This window comes from Procambarus clarkii, chromosome 14 (assembly GCF_040958095.1).
Source record: "Procambarus clarkii isolate CNS0578487 chromosome 14, FALCON_Pclarkii_2.0, whole genome shotgun sequence".
NCBI classification, from domain to species: Eukaryota; Metazoa; Arthropoda; class Malacostraca; order Decapoda; family Cambaridae; genus Procambarus; species Procambarus clarkii.
In genome coordinates this window covers 20070406-20093338 of record NC_091163.1, presented here as the reverse complement: position 1 = coordinate 20093338, position 22933 = coordinate 20070406, and positions in this window count along the sequence as shown.

Sequence of the window (22933 nt, the reverse complement as noted above, 5' to 3'; positions counted from 1 at the left end):
CTGGGGACCATTCAGGCTTGTTCGCATTTGTGTTCCTCACGTGTGCCCCAAAGAATGAGGTGATTTGGTAAAATGCTATGCCCAAGATAACTATCCGAGTGCCGGCGGTGGGGTGGTTCATATAGCCTCGGCTATCACCTCATTATGTCCGGTCGTGATGGTCAAGTGGATTAAGGCGTCTTGTACATACCAGTTGCGTTGCTTCTGGGAGTATGGGTTCGAGTCACTTCTGGGGTGTGAGTTTTCAGTTGCATATGTCCTGGGGACCATTCAGGCTTGTTCGCATTTGTGTTCCTCACGTGTGCCCCAAAGAATGAGGTGATTTGGTAAAATGCTATGCCCAAGATAACTATCCGAGTGCCGGCGGTGGGGTGGTTCATATAGCCTCGGCTATCACCTCATTATGTCCGGTCGTGATGGTCAAGTGGATTAAGGCGTCTTGTACATACCAGTTGCGTTGCTTCTGGGAGTATGGGTTCGAGTCACTTCTGGGGTGTGAGTTTTCAGTTGCATATGTCCTGGGGACCATTCAGGCTTGTTCGCATTTGTGTTCCTCACGTGTGCCCCAAAGAATGAGGTGATTTGGTAAAATGCTATGCCCAAGATAACTATCCGAGTGCCGGCGGTGGGGTGGTTCATATAGCCTCGGCTATCACCTCATTATGTCCGGTCGTGATGGTCAAGTGGATTAAGGCGTCTTGTACATACCAGTTGCGTTGCTTCTGGGAGTATGGGTTCGAGTCACTTCTGGGGTGTGAGTTTTCAGTTGCATATGTCCTGGGGACCATTCAGGCTTGTTCGCATTTGTGTTCCTCACGTGTGCCCCAAAGAATGAGGTGATTTGGTAAAATGCTATGCCCAAGATAACTATCCGAGTGCCGGCGGTGGGGTGGTTCATATAGCCTCGGCTATCACCTCATTATGTCCGGTCGTGATGGTCAAGTGGATTAAGGCGTCTTGTACATACCAGTTGCGTTGCTTCTGGGAGTATGGGTTCGAGTCACTTCTGGGGTGCGAGTTTTCAGTTGCATATGTCCTGGGGACCATTCAGGCTTGTTCGCATATATATATATATATATATATATATATATATATATATATATATATATATATGTATATATACGTATATGTGTGTGTGTGTATGTATATGTATGTTTATAAAGTATATATGGAAACTGATCAGAATTACATTTCACCTTTGTAAATGCACATTAATGACACTATGTAAAAGACACATCGAACACTTTATGTAGGGAATACGTAAATCTGTGTATCTATGCATTTACGTATGAAGGTTAGCTTAGCATTTTAAAAGCACTGAATCACCTTCTGTGGTTGATTATTTAATAAACCCCTCAACTATATGTTTAACACATCTCGAAACCTGTCCATGGAGGACAGAAGTAAATGTATATATATTGGTTAGCATTGTAAATGTTAGGCCACGTCTGTGGTAGAAAATAATAATAATAAAAAAACACCTTCCTTCCCTTCGCTTCACTACCTTCCCTACCCTTCACCACCTTCCCTACCCTTCACCATCTTCCCTTCCCTTCACTACATTCACTATCCTTCACCACCTTCCCTACCCTTCACCACCTTCCCTACCCTTCACCACCTTCCCTACCCTTCACCACCTTCCCCACCCTTCACCATCTTTCCTTCCCTTCACAAGTTCCCTACTCTTCACCACCTTCACTACCCTTCACCACCTTCCCTACCCTTCACTACCTTCCCTACCCTTCACCATCTTCCCTACCCTTCACCATCTTCCCTTCCCTTCACTATCCTTCACCACCTTCCCTACCCTTCACCACCTTCCCTACCCTTCACCACCTTCACTACCCTTCACCACCTTCCCTACTCTTCACCACCTTCCCTACCCTTAACCATCTTCACTCTCTTTAATCTCAACCTCTTGGGCTGGACGGCAGGGCGACTGTCTCGCTTCATGCAGGTCGGCGTTCAATCCCCGACCGTCCAAATGGTTGGACACCATTCCTTCCCCCAGTCCCATCCCAAATCCTTATCCTGATCCCTTCCCTATGCTCTATAGTCGTCATATCTTGGCGCTTTCCCCTGATAATTCCTTCCCTTCCCTTCCTTCACCATCTTTCATACCTTTCACCACCTTATTTACCCTTCACCATCTTTCCTACCCTTCACCACCTTCCCTCTTCTTCATAACCTTCTCTTTCCTTCACTATTTTCCCTCTCTTTCTCTATCTTCTGTCTCCATTACGATTTTCCATCACCTTCACCATCTTCCCTCTCTTTCACCATCTTCTCTCTTCTTCACCATCTTCCTCTTCTTCATCATCTTCCTCTCCTTTACCACCTTTCCTCTCCTTCACTATCCTTCTTCTCCTTCACCACCTTCTCCCGCTCTCACCACCTTCCCTCTCCTTCACCATCTTCACCTCTTTTCACTGCCTGGCAATTATGAGCACATTTGATGGTTATCTGGGATATGGGCGTCCATGTTTGGACAAGGGCAACAATTTCAGTGCCTGCCATCCGAGCTTTTTTCCCAAAATACGCCACTCTAGAATTACTGAGACAGCTTCCAAAATCATCATTGTTCTTTCCAATTGGACTGGAAAGCTTGGGCTTTCACAATTGGACTGAGAGCCTGGTATTGGACGTGAGATAACGACATTCGATTAAGACCAAAAGGTGGAAGAGACTCTGCAGGATGACGAGGTTGAGGGCTGAGCGCAGGTGAGACGTCGACCTCAACAAAACCGACTTCGAAGAGTCATTGAGGTCGATCCCTGACCAGAACACCATACCGTAATGACAGGCTCGTACGTGGTACTCCCGTCAGGCTCGTACGTGGTACGGTCTGTCAGACTCGTACGTGGTACGGCCCGTCAGGCTCGTACGTGGTACAGCCTGTCAGGTTCGTACGTGGTACGGTTTGTCAGGGTCGTCCGTGGTACGGCCCGTCAGGCTCGTACGTGGTACAGCCTGTCAGGTTCGTACGTGGTACGGTTTGTCAGGGTCGTCCGTGGTACGGCCCGTCAGGCTCGTACGTGATACTGTCTGTTAGGCTCGTACGTGGTACGGCCCGTCAGGTTCGTACGTGGTACGGCCCGTCAGGCTCCTACGTGGTACGGCTCTGATAATTCCCTTTCCCTTTTCGACTCCATCTACACTGCCCCTTCTATGTTTGTGTGTGTGTGTACGCGTGTATTTACTATTTGTACCTGTAGAATTGAGCTGTTAACTCTTGGACCCCGCCTCTCTCGCCGTCGGTTGTCTAATGAACTGACTCCTGACTTATTAGTAGCTTGGCGCCTTCTCCTAACAGATCCTTTCCCCTAACCAATTGTTTATCTGACATATTCCACATTCGTAATGATCTTAGTTATCTTGCGATGATTTCGGGGCTATAGTGTCCCCGCTTCCAGGTCCTCGACCAGTCCTCTACCCCCAGGAAGCAGTCCGTGACAGCTGACTAACTCCCAAGTACCCAAGTACCTAACATTTACCTATATTTTATAAAGAAAATTGATGGCGAGCTTTCTCTGTCCCTCGGACACGTGCCGTGGACGCGGGCTCGCTCCCGACTCTGATGATTAAAGTTCAGACTTTCTGTCTGTTGGAAAGTTTGCCACTGAAGCCAACGCCACAAAATTCTTTCCTCTCTCCGGCTACAGAAAACTTTCAGTTCTGTTTAAAACTTTAAGTTTTAGGTAAGTTCGGGCGAAGCCTTCACGTTTTAATAATGATTTTAAAAGACACACATATAAGTACGGTTGTCTTAACTAAAGGTGAAGAATGTGTCTAAATAAATGTTTGAAATGATCACATGAAATGTTGAAAAACGACCTTTTAATGCTACTCCTTTTGTGTGTGTGTTGATTTTGATTAGTGTTTTGAGGGCATCTCTTCCCAAAGTTATACATATATCTTCATGAGATATATATACATATATATCTCATGATGATCTCTCTATTTCATAGTGACTTCTCTCAAATGGTGAGATCTCACTGCCATGGTTACTTCCTTTCCTTTACTTTATACATTTATGTCCCCCTCCCCAAACACTCTTGTCAATCACTTGGGCTGGACAGTAGAGCGACAGTCGCGCTTCATGCAGATCAGCGTTCAATCCCCGACCGTCCACAAGTGGTTGGGCACCATCCCTTCCCCCTCGTCCCATTCCAAATCTTTATCATATTCCATTCCAAGTGTTATATATAATCGTTCCTGAAATTGTATAACACTGAGATCGTTCCTGAGATCGATTGGCTCGTTTCTGAGCCAAACATATTGGCTCAGGAACCTGTACATCAGTTGATTGACAGTTAAGAGGCGGGACCAAAGAGCCAGAGCTCAACCCCCGCAAGCACAACTCGGTGAGTACGCTCTTCATGTTTTCATCAGGTTCAGATATCTTTTATATATTCTGTTTTATGCATTTTAAGGCGAGGGCTTCAGTTTGGTGGCTGATACGCTAGCCGCCAATCGATTTACGTTGGAAAGTGGTGAGGGGTAAGGAAGGTGGTGAAGGGTAGGGGAAAGGAAGGTGGTGAAGGGTAGGGGATAGTCCAGAGGGTAGGGGAAGTCCTGAAGGGTAGTGACAGAAAGGTGGTGACAGAAAAGGAGAGCAGAGAAGAATAGTGAAAGGAATGTAGATTTAAGGAATATAGAGTGGAGGAAAAATTAGTCCATCCTAGGTCTCTCTTCTGGCCTTAGGTCCTTTTTATCCTTTTTGGCAAGTCTGAGGGCCATTATATCTCTCTATAGTGTCTTCGACGAGAGCACTAAGCCGGCGGCTTGTCAAACGACTTCCTCAATTTATCCCGATTGACGTGAGATACCTGTGTACCACCTGTGTACCTTAGCTCTTGATGAATTTAGAAATCACATTGTATCACACATCTCTCCTACTGAACCCTCAAGACGTCTTGAAGCCCTCTACTGAAACTTGTCCAGGTTTTGCAGCGAATGGTGGAGAACCCAACATTATCTAAATAGGGGGGGTTCTCCAAAATGCATTGGGGTGATAAGTTGGTCCTGGACTGTACAATAGGGGGCCTTGAGACGTCTTGTAGATTCTGTGAAATCTCAAGATGAATAACTTATGTCGTGGTTCAGCGGTAAGATGAGAGGACTGGGAGTACCCAGGTCGAGGGATCGAATCCTAGCATTGCTGTAATTGATATCGTCACAAAAATAATTTGTTCAAACTTTATACGAATAAGTAACATTTTCCAGATAAAGTTGTGAAAACGGGTGTCGTCTGAAAAGAGACTAAAAATGATTACATTTTGGAAATGTTATGGACATATTTTAACAAGAAAACCAGTAAAATGATTACTTTAAAAAAATTTGTGCGATGTTATTTAATGACGATCATCAGTTGGGTATTAACCCAGTTGGGCTCCGTTGTTAACGCCTTTTCACGAATGTTGGTATAGCGAAATTGCTTGTTTATCGTTTTCTAACAATTAGACCAATCGAGAGGAAGGGGTGACTCACGCGCCTTGCATATACTGCAAGTTGGGTCGTATGCTTTACACAGATCCTGTTGTGAGAACAGACATGTGTTCACCTGGCTATGCTCACATTGGTTGGGCTCTGCTCCTGGGCTCCCCTATTCTACCTACATTACAGTGGTGTACAGGTTCTTGAACACTTTAGACTGTCATATCTAAATATGAGCGCGTGTAAGTAGTCTCACCTGCGTCAACTTATTTCTGTCCCGACCCTTATTAATTAGTTTCTTAGTGCCAGCCCTATGCTGCAACTTGTCCTGTAATAAATAACGTCACTTTCCGCTCGTAGGCGTTACATAAGGCCAAAAATTGTCGTACTAGAAAATGGAAGCGGCTGGCGAAAGTGAGGTACTGTCCCGTTTTCTGTTGTTGGTCCTCTGGTAGGTTAGGAGAGACCACTTTAAATTGACGTTGGGAAGACCTTATAGGAGAACGGGGCGGCCTCTTGAGTTCGTCCTTAGCTATCAGGTAATACTAAGTTCATTATCGACAATAGACCTATTCCCTTAACACCGGGGTAATCACGCCGCTATTCTCACCTGTGCACAAAGGAGCTTAATTCCCACACACACATACACACAAACACACACACACACACACACATACACACACACATACACACACACACACACACACACACACACACACACACACACACACACACACACACAAACACACACACACACACAAACACAAACACACACACACACACACACACACACACACACACACACACACACACACACACACACACACACACACACACACACACACACACACACACACACACACACAATACTCTACAATCCCCCACCAAACAGTAGAAGGCCCAGGCAGGAGTACGAGGACAGCAACAAGACATGTATGGATGAACTGCAGAGGGCAGCAACTTTAGCGCATAGAATGAGAGCGAAGCTGCTGGTCATGGGGGACCTAAATCACGGAGAGATAGATTGGGACACGAGGAATCCCCATGGCGGGGAGGAGACCTGGGGAGCGAAGCTGGTAGACGTTATTGACAGGAATTTCCTAACACAGCATGTGAAAGAAGATACTAGGGAAAGAGGAGGGGATACGCCCAGCCTATTAGATCTCATTATCACTCAGAATGTAGAAGACATCGAGCAGTTGGAACATGAAATACCACTAGGAGCCAGTGACCATTGTGTCCTAGTCTTTGACTACATGATGGAGCTTAAAATTGTGACCAAAGGACAAGAGGTCCGGGAAAGGAGACTTGATTACAGAAAAGGGGACTACAGAAGGATAAGGGACTACCTGGGAGAAGTGCAGTGGGAGGAAGAACTTAGAGGAAAAATAGTGCAAGGTATGATGAACCAAGTCATATTGAAATGCAAGGAGGCTGAAGATAGATTTATTCCAACAATAAAGGAAAAAAGCAGGAGGGAATATAATAACCCATGGTTTAATAGACAGTGTCAGGAAGCAAAGGTGAGAAGCAGGAGGGAGTGGAGGAAGTACAGAAGACAAAGGACAGAGGACAACAGGATTAGATGTAACAGAGCTAGGAATGATTACATTAACATAAGACGAGTGTCGGAAAGAAATTATGAGAACGATATTGCAGTCAAAGCGAAAAAGCAACCAAAATTACTACATAGCCATATAAGAAGGAAGATGTCGGTAAATGACCAAGTGACAAGACTGAGGAAAACAGAAGGGGCATATACAGAAAGCGACAAGGAAATCTGCGAGGTACTGAATGCAAAATTCCATGGAGTGTTCACAACCGAGCCTGAGCAGCTCCCATTGTTAGAAGAGATTACCCAAGATGAAAGACTATCAGATATAGAGGTGACAGCAGAGGATGTAATGAAACAGTTGACAACACTGGATGCAAATAAAGCTGTTGGACCAGACAAAGTATCACCGTGGATACTTAAAGAGGCAGCGCAGGCTCTCAGCGTGCCTCTGGCAATGATCTTTAATGAGTCACTTATGTCGGGAGAATTGCCCAGTTGCTGGAAGGAGGCAAATGTCGTACCGATTTTCAAAAAGGGTGATAGGGAGGAGGCACTTAACTACAGACCCGTATCACTGACAAGCATCCCCTGCAAAATACTTGAAAGAATAATTAGGCTAAGACTTGTTGAGCACCTGGAGAGCATTGGGTTTGTAAACAAGCACCAACATGGGTTCTGGACAGGGAAATCATGCCTAACAAAACTTTTAGAATTCTATGATAAAGTAACAAGGATAAGGCAGGACTGAGAAGGCTGGGCAGACTGCATATTTCTTGACTGCCAAAAGGCCTTTGATACAGTACCGCACATGAGACTGCTATACAAACTTGAGAGGCAGGCAGGAGTAAGCGGAAAGGCCCTAGTATGGGTGAAGAACTACCTAACAGGAAGGAGCCAGAGGGTAATGGTAAGGGGCGAGAAGTCGGACTGGCGAACAGTAACAAGTGGAGTACCTCAAGGATCGGTGCTGGGACCAATCCTCTTTCTAATTTACGTAAATGATATGTTTACAGGAGTGGAATCATACATGTCAATGTTTGCAGATGACGCAAAATTAATGAGAAGAGTTGTGACAGACGAGGATTGTAGGATCCTCCAAGAGGACTTAAACAGGCTGCAGAGATGGTCAGGGAAATGGCTACTGGAGTTTAACACCAGTAAATGTAAAGTTATGGAAATGGGATCAGGTGACAGGAGACCAAAGGGACAGTACACAATGAAGGGGAACAGCCTACCTGTAACGATTCGAGAAAGAGACCTGGGAGTGGATGTGACACCTAATCTAACTCCTGAGGCACATATAAATAGGATAACGACAGCAGCGTACTCTACACTGGCGAAAATTAGAACTTCATTCAGAAACCTAAATGAGGAAGCTTTTAGGGCGCTTTACACTGCCTACGTGAGACCCGTCTTAGAGTATGCCGCGCCATCATGGAGCCCCCACCTGAAGAAACACATAAAGAAACTGGAGAAGGTTCAGAGGTTTGCGACGAGGCTTGTCCCAGAGCTACGAGGGATGGGATATGAAGAGCGGCTGAAGGAACTGAACCTTACGACACTAGAGAAAAGAAGGGAGAGAGGAGATATGATAGGGACATATAAAATACTCAGGGGAATTGACAAAGTGGAAATAGATGAAATGTTCACACGTAATAATAACAGAACGAGGGGACATGGGTGGAAACTGGAAACTCAGATGAGTCACAGAGATGTTAGGAAGTTTTCTTTTAGCGTGAGAGTAGTAGAAAAATGGAATGCACTTGGGGAACAGGTTGTGGAAGCAAATACTATTCATACTTTTAAAACTAGGTATGATAGGGAAATGGGACAGGAGTCATTGCTCTAAACAACCGATAGCTAGAAAGGCGGGATCCAAGAGTCAATGCTCGATCCTGCAAGCACATATAGGTGAGTACATATAGGTGAGTACACATACACACATACACACATACACACACATACACACACATACACACACATACACACACACACACACACACACACACACACACACACACACACACACACACACACACACACACACACACACACACACACACACACACACACACATACACACATACACACACATACACACACATACACACACATACACACACATACACACACACTCACCGCTTCGGACCGGGAAAATTGGTTTTAGATCAAGGATATCCTGCACATCCAACCCCCTGAGCTTTTACGATAGTTACAGAAATCATACAGGAAAGACCGGCCACTGTATTTGATATATTTAAATAGACACTTCTAGGAATCTAGCCAAAGGAAAAAAAAGGCGCGGACACAATTAGAGAAACGCCGATGTTACAATAAGAATGTTTATATTCGCATTCGCTGCGGGCTGGGACGTTGCCCAGCCAGCTAACAGGAGTCAGCAGTCTTCCGTTCCAACGCTCTTGTGTAAAAAACAAATATGTCAAAACATTCTCTACGGCTATGGTGAGATGCATGTCACCTCGCTTCATCTCACGTCCAACTCACCTCTCTAGAGTTTACTGAAGCACACATTTCCCCCTTGATGTTATTACCGCTCAGAACTCCAGAATATTAACTGTCACAAAAGGGCAATATACTCGTGGTCCAGTTGGTCTGGAGAGAGTTTGTGTGGTTTGTACAATGCTGTTTGATGTTGGTGATGAGCATTTGGCAGCCTTGGAATGATGAGTTGACGGTCAAAACACACACACACACTTTTCTTGCAGGATTTCTTTCAAGGATAAATCTTGCAGGATTTAGCAGGGGTTGGGACACAGGTGGAAACTGAGTGCCCAAATGAGCCACAGAGATATTAGAAAGAACGTTTTTAGTGTCAGAGTGGTTGACAAATGGAATGCATTAGGAAGTGATGTGGTGGAGGCTGACTCCATACACAGTTTCAAGTGTAGATATGATAGAGCCCAATAGGCTCAGGAACCTGTACACCTTGTGATTGACGGTTGAAAGGCGGGACCAAAGAGCCAGTGCTCAACCCCGCAAGCACAATTAGGTGAGTACACACCTGCAGCACCAAAAATTGGTTTGTCTGCTAACAGTTAGAGGCAGGTGTGGGGACCCGTGAGATACTTTATCCACGATGAGGTGTTGAGCACAGTTTTCAGAACATCCGGTGTAGTAATGTGTTGAATATTCCTCACTGCAATCTCCAGAAATTTACATAAAAGGTATGTTGTAGAGTAGAAAGTTTAACATCGCAGACGTTTTATATACTAATATATATGACTCATGGTCAAGTATATCGTTCCATTTTATACAAATGACTTATATAAGAGCAGCAAATATTTTGGAACAAATAATACTTTATCTATATTCATTATTGTCTTTGTTTTGACAGCATAAAATGACAACAATCGCATTCAGTTTTTTATTGCCAAACTCCGCTACTTCAAGGAATCGTGTCCCAAAGACTTATCATGAATCAAAGTTACTCTTGCACAGATCAGTGTAAAAATTGTATTCACTGTCATTTCAACTGTGTACTGGTATATGACAGTATATTTAACGTACATCGTTCACCATTAATTATTTAATTAATTAACAAAGTACCATGATTTCACAGCTCATTGTAGCTTCACAAGTAACGTTCACGACCTCACATAACTAATCAAACGTTAGACTCCACACTCCTCACTAATTACCTGACCCTGAAGCACCAAGGCTTGATGAAACGACCACAGTTCCTTCTCCAAGTACCTCCCAATTAACCGCAACACACTGCCAATTATAAACGGCTTCCCTTGATTTCCTGCAGAATGGTGCCATTTTCACGGGCCTCCCTCCCTTCTTTCCCCCTTACGCTGACAATTATAAATGTCCTCTCACACTCAGCTTGGTTTCGTGATAGCTCGTGGCTGACCATCGATTGTAATCACAGTTAATCTGACTGTCTTCTGATTGACGGACGAACTGAGAGTTGAAACTCCAGTGACGTTATCACTGTTCGCTTGGTGATTTGTCATTAATTTATTTTTCCAGGGGATCGGTTTAGGGATGTTTGAGCTCAACATCATCCCCGGGGATTAGGGATGTCTCAGCTCTCCCAGCTCAACATCATTTCATGAAACGAATTGCTAAAGGTCATCAGTTATGGACTGTAAATCCCTTGTCAAAATGCTAGTTTAAGTTGTTGTCTTTTAGTTAATATAAATGAACTTTACTTAGCGTAACTTCTAATCAATAAGGAATTTGATTTTGAAGTAGAGAGGAGTCAGAAGGCGGGAGATCGCATCGCCAAAACACAACTTGGAAGTAAGGCCTGTTTACAGTGTACAGCTTCAAACGAACCTTTGTTTTATATTGGCTTGTCCAGACAGTCTCCGATACAGTCGTTTGTGTGGTTCGTATAGGCAGTGTCTGTCTCTTTATGACCTCCCTGGAAGGTCACATGACCTCAGTGGAAGGTCACATGACCTTTCTAGTAGGTCATCCTCGTATTATACTCCTCTAAAACTGTCCTTCATGGAATCAACACCAACATTTTTTCCTTTAAAAACATTTCTTCACAACTTTATTTCTGTTAACGCTAGTTTACTTATTGATAGTTTCGAGAGTTCTAATCCTTTCCAAGCTCAGATTGGGAGCGGGCTTATCAGCTGATAACCTGGTCCATCAAGCTGTTGCTTGAAGCGGCCTGTAAGCCCACGTATTAACTGCAACTCAGCTGGTCTTTCTCTTTTTACAGAAATTTATCAAATCTTTGTCTTAAAAATCATCTATCTTTGCTCAAGCAATATTTGTATTCACGGTGGAAAGAGGATTAAGAACCCCTCGGAATCTGATGTTCATACAAATGTTCTCTGATCCTGATTAAATCTCCCTGATCTTCAATTGGGCTGTTCAATACTTTCTACCTTAATTATTTCTCAATCCAGTAAGCTGCTATTTTTGTGCACATATTTGGAACCTGATCTTCGAGTTTATTCCAAGTATGCGTTATACAATACTTTTCCCGACTTTTTTCCAGAGAGTATATTTTGAGTGAATATATATGAATTTGAGTGAGAGAGAGACTGAAACAGTCTCTGTTATTTAGGTGTTTCACGCTGTCTACGCATGCATCACATGTTCTATGCGTTCATTTATTTCTGCTATATCTGCTTTGAAAGGGGAGGTGAATATCGAGCAAAAAACCAAGGAGGATTTACACAACCAGCCAAACACACACCGAAACTAAGACGTTGCTACAACGTTCGAACAAGTTTTAACACCTCCTAACCAGTTATAACAACCAATATAACAAGTTGTAACAACGTTCTAATTCGTCATAATCATGTTAAGCCAAGATGTAACAACTTTATTTACAAGTTGTAACAAGCGGAAAATAGAGACAGTTACAGTTTGTGTTTCCATGGAAGGTACTTGAAAAGGAGTACTGATGTAGATTTTCTGGAATTCGAAGGTTCTCATAATCTACCAAATCGTTTTCTCGACTGATGCCCAACCACTTTAATTAGTCTGTTTAAATATTTTTTCTCCTTGTCTGTTCTTTCCTTGGTCCTCATTTTATGTGCTATCACTTCATAGTCACATACATTAAATATTCCAGCATTCTTCCAGCCAGAGTCAGAAGATATGTATAATATATATATATTGTGTTGTAGAATGATTACTGAATTAAATATGTACTGAGTATATTGCAAGCAGCTTCACATACAAGGTATTCATTCTTTTTGTTATACATACAAGCAACACCTTCGCATCATAATATTTTTACCCCAGTAGTAAAAACTCGGTGTTGCTAGCAACACTGACCCCTTGTCGAGCCCATTAAACACAGCTCAGAATCGGCTCAGTGATATAAATTGTCCACCTCAGGGAATCCAGTTTAGGAGAACTCCTCCGTCTTATCGGACCTAACAAATCGAGGGATTTGGCTTCTGAATGGTTACCTCTACCATGGGTCATTCGTTTTTTCGTTAAATTTTTCGTTTTTTTTTCAGGTAAAGCTTCGTTTTATTGGTCAATTGTTACAGGTTTGGACATATATTCTTTCATCTTCACAAAATCTTACACACACACTTTCCACACTGAATTCGCAAAAAGTTTTGAATGTACGACAAAATATTGAGGAATGAAATCCTGTCGAACTCACAAACCTGGACGCTCTCAGGAGGTGAATTCGATCCCATTCCATTGCTTTAATATTATCTGAAACTATTTGCTTTCAAAAACGTGTGAAAAAGGATGATTTGCCTTTTCAGCATCCCGAGTTGCAATTGGATTATCCTTCAGCGGGGATTAAGTCTCCAAATACGACAGACTTTCAGAGCGTTGTTTTTCCAATGATCCACATATTGCAATGTGACCTTGAGTGAAGATAATTGTGGTTGAGACGATTGTGAAACACTAACAACATCAATCATAAAACCACTGCTAAGAGAACAGACGTATTTAATAAAAACTGACACGGTAAAACATTTCTCTCCCTCCAGGAGAATCGAACCCGGGATCCCTGATTGCGGGTCTAGAACGAAGCCAACTGTACAACGAAACCCTTATTTTGATTCAGCTACCTGAACACATGAATGAGAGCAGTCATGAATTTATTCATGAATGTAAATGTATTTTTTCTAATCACTTATGCATTAAGCAATGCAACTCTGAGGGCAGGAATAAAAAATTGGCTTAACAAAGACAAAGGGAGTTTTCAGCAGGATTTGCAAATAGTAATGATGTGCAGGTTACCGGTTTAAAACTCGTAGAGGACATTTGAATATATATGATCAAAAAGACATTTGTGCTGCAACGTAAACGAGTTGAATGTAAGCGAAAACAATGAACGAGATCGCGTGCTAGCAAGAGCAATGGGTGAGAGTGCTTGCTAGAAGGAACAATGAGGGAGAATTCTTGCTAGCAAGAGCAATGAGGGAGAATGTTTGCTACTAGCATAAGCAATGACATAGAGTGCTTGCTACTAGCAGGAACAATGAGAGAGAGTGCTTGCTACTAGCAGGAACAATGAGAAAGAGTGCTTGATACTAACAGGAACAATGAGAAAGAGTGCTTGCTACTAGCCGGATCAATGAGATGCTGTGCTTGCTAGCAAGAATGTTGAGAAGGTGATGATAATCTTCACATAATGTTTAGACAGGCCTTGACTATGATTAAATGTAATATTGTCATCAGTGGAGAGAGACAAGTCAGCCCCATTCATAAACTTTTATATACATGTTGGATGATGGACGATGATGTCATGTTCACAGAAAATGGTACCATCCGTTTTCTATGTGCAGCGGCTCAGACGCCAGGGAAGGTAAACAAGAGTGTACAGGACGCTACCAGCTTGGAAGCTTCTAGTCATGTATCAGTTTAAGTATTTAAGTCAATAACCAAGCAATGGCTTTATATCAACCTTACAACCAAGATTTCCTCAGTAACACACAACACCACATTTGCGACGAGGATGAACTGTGAACGCAGGTATTTGTTCAGCTTAAAACACAAGGGAGAAGCATGCTGTCTCACGCCCGGAGGAGGAGGGAAGTCGTGCTGTCTGTAAGCACCATACCCGATGCTGCGTGCTAACCAATACTGTGTGCTAAACGATGCTGTGTGCTAACCAATGCTGTGTGCTACCCAAGCTGTGCTGACTGAAGCTGTGTACTGAGGATTCTGCGATCCATGTGTGCCGATGATGTGTACGAAACGACGCTTTGATGCTGTATACAAAACTCGATGTTGTGTATATGAAACGCGCTCTGTGCTACAATTCTTCACGCTGTGAATTGACTGCTGTGCCAACTGCTGACAACTGCTGTGACAACTGCTGCCAACTGCTGTACCAACTGCTAAGTACTGCTGTGCCAACTGCTGACAACTGCTGTGTTGCTGTGAGTAGGAACAACACATGCACACAAGGGCTAGGTAAAAATCAGTTGCTGCTGTATTGTGCTCTGCTGTGAACTTTTGCATTAAAATGCTTCTGTGCTTTGCAAAATTAAAGTAATGACAGTGAATTCTTAACTAACATATACAGTGCAGTAGGTGTTTAATATTCTGAGGAACATTTAAGTGATAAGTTTACATTTATTGAGAAAAAAATGTCAAATATACCTCAGTTTCCTGCATTTGATCCTGACTGTGACCAGACAAACCTGTCACAGAGGTGGGTTATGGCTTAAAAGGTTTGAAAATTTGCTGATAGTTTCAGACATCAAAAGTGCTGAAAGAAAGCGTGCCTTTCTACTTCATTATGAAGGTGATCGAGTTTGTGACATTTTTTATACACTGAAAGACACTAGTGGTGCCAAAGATTATGACACTGCCAAAGCCATACTAACAGAGCATTTCAAACCAAGGCAAAATACTGCAATGGAAATTATGCATTTCAGGAGAGCAAAACAACTCTCTAATGAAACCGTTGATCAATACCACACACGTCTGCAGGGTTTAGCAGCCCATTGTGAGTTTGCTGATGTTGACAAAGAAATCAAACAGCAAATAACTGAAACATGCTCATCTCCACGTCTCCGTCGAAGAGCTCTAGAACTTGTTGATGATGAAAGTTCTCTTACCAAGATACTGGATATTGCTCGTCGAATGGAAGATGCTGCACGTGATGCTCATGTCATGGAGTGCAGTGCCAACAACGGTTCTGCCACTGTTACTAACAGTAATGAGGTACGTAACGTTCAGGGAGGCCACCGTGATCAAAGAAGATATCATGGCAAATCTAACAGCAAATTGAGCCGAGAACCACATCACAAATGGGGTCAAGGAACAAGACTCAAGCAGTCACAACGACCCACGTCAGAGGGTGTCAACAATAAATGTTACAATTGTGGAGGAGACTACCCACACCAAGATAATGTTTGTCCTGCTCATGGTAAGAAGTGCTATGAGTGTGGAAAACTAGGTCATTTTGGTGCTATGTGTCGTTCCGCACTAAAGAAACCACAGTTAGTGAACAAAAGTATTGTACGAGGATCAGGTCATAGGTGTCGAGGTGGTAAACACAATATTGCACCTCATATCCAGAATGTTAATAATGTACAAAACAACATTTCATTACAACCAGTCTCAGATGACAGTGAATGTGATTATACTTATGGAGTACAAGCAATCACAGAATGGAATGATTTTCCAAGCAACCCAGAGGCATGTGTATACATTGCTGGTATTTGTCTCAAAGTTCTCATTGACACTGGATCAAACATTGACACCATTGTTGAGTGCCACCATGAAAAATTTAAAAAACAGTTCCCAAAGCTTGAAAACTACAATGGCAAAGCTACTGCCTATGCTTCAAAGGTAGCCTTGCCAGTGATTGGAACTTTCACTGCAGAGATTAAGTCAAAGAATGCAATGCTCACTACTACATTCCATGTTGTTAGGAATGCAAAGGAGTCTCTACTCAGTTACACGACTTGAACCAAATTGGGGCTTCTTCAGCTTTCTAATACTGTAGCAGTGGAATCTGCAAACAATGTTGATGCTATTGTTGCTGAATTTTCTGATCGATTTAAATCCATAGGTTGTTATACTGATAGCAAAGTACATCTGCATATCAACCCAGATGTAATTCCAGTTGCCCAAGCACATCGCCGATAACCATTCCATACTCGCAAGAAAGTCGATGCCGAACTGGATAGGCTGATGGAACTAGATATCATTGAACCAGTAACAGGCCCAACACCATGGGTAAGCCCAATTGTCACTCCACCAAAGCCGAAGAATCCAGATGAGATACGCATTTGTGTAGACATTCGTGTTCCCAACAAGGCAATAATGCGTGAACGCCATCCTACACCCACTGTAGATGATATGATTTACAGCTTGAATGGTGCAACTGTATTCAGCAAGTTAGATTTAAACAAGGGCTATCATCAGCTTGAACTTGATGATGAGAGTCGCTTCATCACAACGTTTACGACACATCGAGGTCTGTATAGGTACAAGCGCCTGAGTTTTGGTATTAACAGTGCTGCTGAGGTATTCCAGCACATCATCAGCCAGGTATTGCAAGATATACCTAATGCTGACAACATGTCTGATGACATCATTGTTTATGGCCGTACCCAAGCTGAACACGACAAAGCTCTTCGTGCAACATTGCAACGCTTACGAGAAAAGAATCTGACGTTAAGCCGAGAAAAGTGTGAGTTCAATCAACATAAAATTTAATTCTTTGGACATGTACTTAGTGACAACGGTCTGTCTCCAGATCCTAAGAAAGTTGCAGATATCAAGAATGCTGCACCTCCTTCAACGTCCACTGAAGTACATAGTTTTCTGGGAATGGCAAACTACTGTTCTCGCTTCAGTCCAGACTTTGCTACCATTACGAAGCCTTTACGGAGCTCCTGAAGAAAAATGCATCATGGTACTGGAGCGATATCGAGCATGTTTACCTTCCCTGGCGGCTCAGACGCCTGGGAAGGTAAACAGGAGTGTACAGGACGCTACCAGCTTGGAAGCTACTAGTCATGTATCAGTTTAAGTATTAAAGTCAATAACCAAGCAATAGCTTTATATCAACCCTACAACCAAGATTTCCGCAGTAACACACAACACCACAGATGACAGCCCCAAGACGTGACCTGAGTCTCCTGCTAACTTAATTCCCAACACTACCACTCAATCCCCTGCTGCCTCTGCTGGCCTCTGCCGGCCACCACTACATGCTGCCATCGCCTGCCAACACCGCCTGCTGCCTCTATCTACTGGAGGGCCTGCTGTACCCCCTACAGACACAAAGAGGCTAAACGACCCAGGAATTCTTTCAGTTCAGAACTGACCACTTTGGGTATTATGCTATGCAGAAACCAACGCGGTCCAGTGACACCCAGCCAATCAGGACACTCACACAGTAGGGGGAGAGTACATTAGCTGATTGCTTTCCGAGGGATGACATCTAGGAAATGTAGAGACGACGGTGGGAACATACATAAGTGTCTCAAAGCACCTGAGTGTCTCAAGGCCCCAGAGTGTTTTGTCTGGATTTCTTCAAGAGGGGCACTACCCTCATCTTGAGAACGAGATGTTGACGCATATGTTGTGCTCTGTTGCTGTTCACAGTAGTATATCAGAGTGAGGTATGCGGTTATTTTTTTCTCCAAGTGTTAGGGGCAATGGATGACGTGAGGTACTTTAGTATTTGGAGTGAAGGTGAATGGAGCTTCACTATAATATCTGTATGGAGAATAACACGTTAAATATTTATGCCTTACATTACTATACTATTCAATTATACTTACATTGAATTATATATTTAATTATATATAATGTACTATACCTACATTAAATTATATATTTAAGTGTTGAGTTTGACAGTGGGCTCGCCTGGATGAGTGGAAGTTCGTGCACACAACGTTAATATTCGACCGTATGATCTTAGGGTTTTCTGGTAGATTTTGGGAACGTTTCGGAGATTCACGTTGCTATTTTATTACTGGTCATAACACCTTTTGTTGCACCATAATAACAACAAGTTGCATTGCTTTGGACAAAGCAGAACTAACCTCTACACTGTTTTAATTGATATTTTAATCATTGGAGTGATAATGTTATTCCTGCAACATTTATTAACTAATAAATTGCCATTTGAAGTTATGCTTATGACTAGTCAAATGAGACTCATATCTGGGTTTGAAAGTAAACATACATTAGCTGATGTGTTATTGTCGCCTGCAGTCAATAGATGTCTCTGGCGGCCCACTGCCCACTGAAGAAACATTCCCTTGTTTCCTCAGTAATAATGCAACATCGAAGGGGGACACCACGCACGTCTCTCGTCCTACTTTACGGGTCAGTAATGAGGAATATTGACCTTTAGTGATGACGATAATGCTTCACTGTGTGATGTTTTCGAAATAGTGTCAACAAAGCAGAGGGGGAGAAGAAGGGTGGTCGAGTGGCGTTCATGGTGACGGAGATATGAGAAGTGGTGAGGTATTACCTATCTTGTGGCCGTTCTGAGTTCGATGCTTATCTCTGGAGGCATGTGACGCCATGTTGACCATTGTTCTCATGCTGAAAATGCAAAAGGAAAATCTTTATATTCTTCTCATAGTGTATAAAATTTGGTAATTTTTGGGTGCATGTTTTCTTTTCGTAATTGAAGATTTTGTTTTTCTTCTTTGAGGTTCACTTATTTCGAGTATTGATTGTAAGAGGAAATTGACTCTAGCTTTGAAATTACACTTTAAAAAACTTATTTAAAGCTGAATAGCCTTTCCTCAAATAGCATAGTCTTCCAATAACTGAATTAGGTTGTCTCATTCACGACTCACTAATTAGACGCAATAGAATGGTCATCTAGTTATAAAATGATGCAGTTTACCTTATGACTTACATTGAGTTTACAACAATAAAATAAATTTTGTGCCTTTGAAGCGTCGAAATTTATCCAGTCTCTTGAAATCGATTGATATAACTTGTTACAGATTATTCGTCCCTTCGTACTGTGGCGATTTCCCAGCTCATAAAAGGTCAATTATTCCCCCAAATGACCTAAAGACCCGGCGACAGTTACCCCCGCCACCTCGACGGTCAACCGGACCATTAACCAATAGTAGGGCTGGAGGTCACGTCACGTGGGCTGGGTCGTTATTAAGTACAGTTGTAGAACGGCCGTTTGGGGCGGAGGAAGAGGAGGTGCCTAATTCGGATTTAGATTCAGGGAGAGTGTAGCTGGAGCAGAAGTTTGTGCATCGCCTGGAGTACCGTGATGGGATCTAGGGCTTGGAGACAGCGGCGACGAGAGACAAATAGCAGTACCACCTTCAGGGAAGGTGTGGAGAGCAGGCGGGTGAAGAGTCGACCGAGACTACAATGAAACAACAAGGTAGGAACTATACGTACTTAAACAAAATAGCTCGGTGGATAGAGCTTAGGCCTGACACATGGAGTCCACGGTTCGAGTCTCCTATAGAGCTCAGGTGAATGGAATATACGTACTTGACTAGTTGCCAAGGGTCCTGTGAGCCCGTGCAATCGGTGGGAAGACCTTGCAGTATTTCAGCGTTGCACAGATCGTACAGGAAAGTATCATGCAGTGTGGCATTGTATCCATCGTGCCGGATTATCAAGACGGCGAGGGATGGGGTCCAGGCTGCAATGTTCACAGTATCGCATTTATAAAGTAAGTCTGACAGCCACATATTTGGTGAAGGTGTTGCTATTGTAAATATTTAATATTTTTGACTACTCTTTCTATCTTATCTCGTGGAGGAGCGTCTCCTGGTTCAGCACCGAAGGCTAATGAAAGAATACAAACAATAAGAACCCAATTAGTCTTTAAGAACGTCATATCAGGAGGGCTTAGAGCCCAGTCTTACCACTGTGAGGCGTAGCAGCTGTACCCAATAGGAGGTACAATCGACACACTGGTTTTGAAAGTGTGTTTGAACTAAATAGGTCAGCCAGCATACGGGAAACGATTCAAGACGCAATATTATAATTCATTGTGTCGGGGGGCAGGAAGCCAGAGTGTTTTCATACATGTTAGGCTTATATTGAGGTCCCTCACCCCCCTAAGGTTGAATTACTGACCCTGCCCAGGATGCAACCCCACAACAAGCTGACTAACTCCTGGGTACCTGCTTACTGCTAGGTGAACAGGGGAATTAGTTGATGGGAAATGCGCCTAACCATTTCTGCCCCGCCGGGGATTCGAACCCGGAGTTCTCGATTGTGAGTCGAAAATGAACTCGACTGTACTTCCGGGTCCTTATTAATACCCTTTTCTGTGGCAGTGATGCTTATATAATAATTAATTTTAACGGGAACAGAAAGCCTGGTGTATATAATACTTCTGGCTTGTATCGAAGTCCACCCCCGCCCCCTCCTCCAAGTTGAATTACTAACCTTCTCCAGGATGCAACCCCACAGCAGTTGTCCAAGTCCCCCTCCCCTCCCCCCCGTCCATTCGCATATCCTTATTCTGACCCCATTCCATAGTGCTACATAGTCCTAATAGCTTGGCGCTTTCCCCCCTGATAATTCCTGCCCCCCCCCTTTCCCGGGTACCTATTTACTGATAGCTGAACGGAGGTATTACGTAAAATGTTCCAAAACCATTTATGTTCGAAATCGAATCCGGAATCCAGGATTGAGGAATGACCAGGGACCTTTCGGGAACCTTCAGGGACATCTAGGGATTCCCAGGAGAATCTAGGGATTCCCAGGGACCCCCTGATAGATCCCAAGAAACCCCTCGGAAACCATTCAGATACCTTCGCTCGGTTTGATTCATTCTTAACTGTTGTGACCTGGTGATGCTTCCTAAGGAGATGACTAAAATGTTTTAAAGATATTTTTCTTCATTCTTGCAACGTTGAATGTTGAGATACCTTGAAAGGGTCTCTTTGACGATTTGATTAATCGTAAATTAATCAACCAATCAGATTTTTATCATAATTGTAATTGAAATTTATCTCCGGACACGTATTTAATGGGATATTAAACACTTGGGTTTTGACACATTTGACACAAATTTGTTTTTTATCTGTTACCTTCGTATTTGCTGTTGTTGGTTTTCTTCACAAATTTACAGTGCGTTTCAATGTATTATATTGCTAGGATGCTCTGTTGTTGATTTTTAACTCACAATCGGGCTTTTAAACCCAGTTCTTGCATCAAATAAGTTTGGCAGCAGGATGCTGATTCTTGAAACACTCCTTATTAATACTACTTAATAGCTCGGTCGACAGAGCTTCGGTCAAACGCCCGTGGGGTTCACGGTTCGAGTCTCCTAGAGCCCCAGGTGAATTGGTTGTCTATTCTAGCATCCTGCTAGAATAGACAACCCTTCCTAGCCCAGATTCTCCCCTACAGGAGAAATCCTTCCCTCTCGTCTCATCTCATTCTCTGTCACAATCCATCTTGTCTTAATTAGAATTTCCCATCACATCTTCTATAAAAATATTTCACATTTTTTTCTCTCTCCCTTTCCCTCTCTCCTCCTGATGGATATCCTTCTCCTTCTCCTCTGTCTCCCCCTCTTCTCAATTATGAAAACTGATGCATCTATTTTTTTTTTACCAGCAAGCTAGGTAAATACCCGCCAGCCTTGTTGGTACTGATTGCTCCCCTTGTCATTGTGCTCGTTAGCTGTTTAGCTAGTTATAAATACGAATAAAAATATTACAGTTATTATATAATAATACATAATAATAAGAGTAGTGAGAAAATCCATCAGGGCTGCGAGGTGGGTGCGAATCTTCGACCACTGCACTGCCAACTTTCCTTATCTTTTTGTGTGTGTTAATAGCAATAGAAGTTCATAATAATCACGAGACGTGCGCGATGTGACTACCAGATAGATGTGACCTTTCAACCGAGCACTTTTCCGCCCTCTAATGACCCCGAAATATGTAAAAAATAAAAATCGAAACAGCTTTTTGGCAACAGGTTGACACTATAAATAAGTCGTCAGCTGCTCAATAGCTGACTCAGAACCTGAGTTGTAACAAAGAACTTGGACTGAGGCCCAGAACCTTGTAAACTGAGCCATAGCCAAACCAAAAAAAAGTAGATTTTTTTCCTAGAAAAATATCTGGGAAGAGAAAGTAGGTAATGATAGCGTTGCCATGCGCACCACTCACTAATTAACTAATGGAAAACCTCGATAAAACTGGGAAAAGAGGTGGAGAGGGGGGGAGGGTCGTGACGAATGGAAGAGACAGGAAATCCTCCTAAATACATTTAAAACATGACAAAAAATTCAATAGGGAAAATCCACTTTCCGTATCTTGGCGGAATACCATGTTAATCCCCCACTAGTTATCTCGTTAGCACACGCGCGCGCGCACACACACACACACACACACACACACATTGTGTGTGTGTGTGTGTGTGTGCGTGTGTGTGTGTGTGCGCGCGCGCGCGCGCGCTAACGAGATAACTAGTGAGGGATTAACATGGTATTACGCCAATATACGGAAAGTGGATTTTCCCACACAACTTCAAGCACCTCTTCAC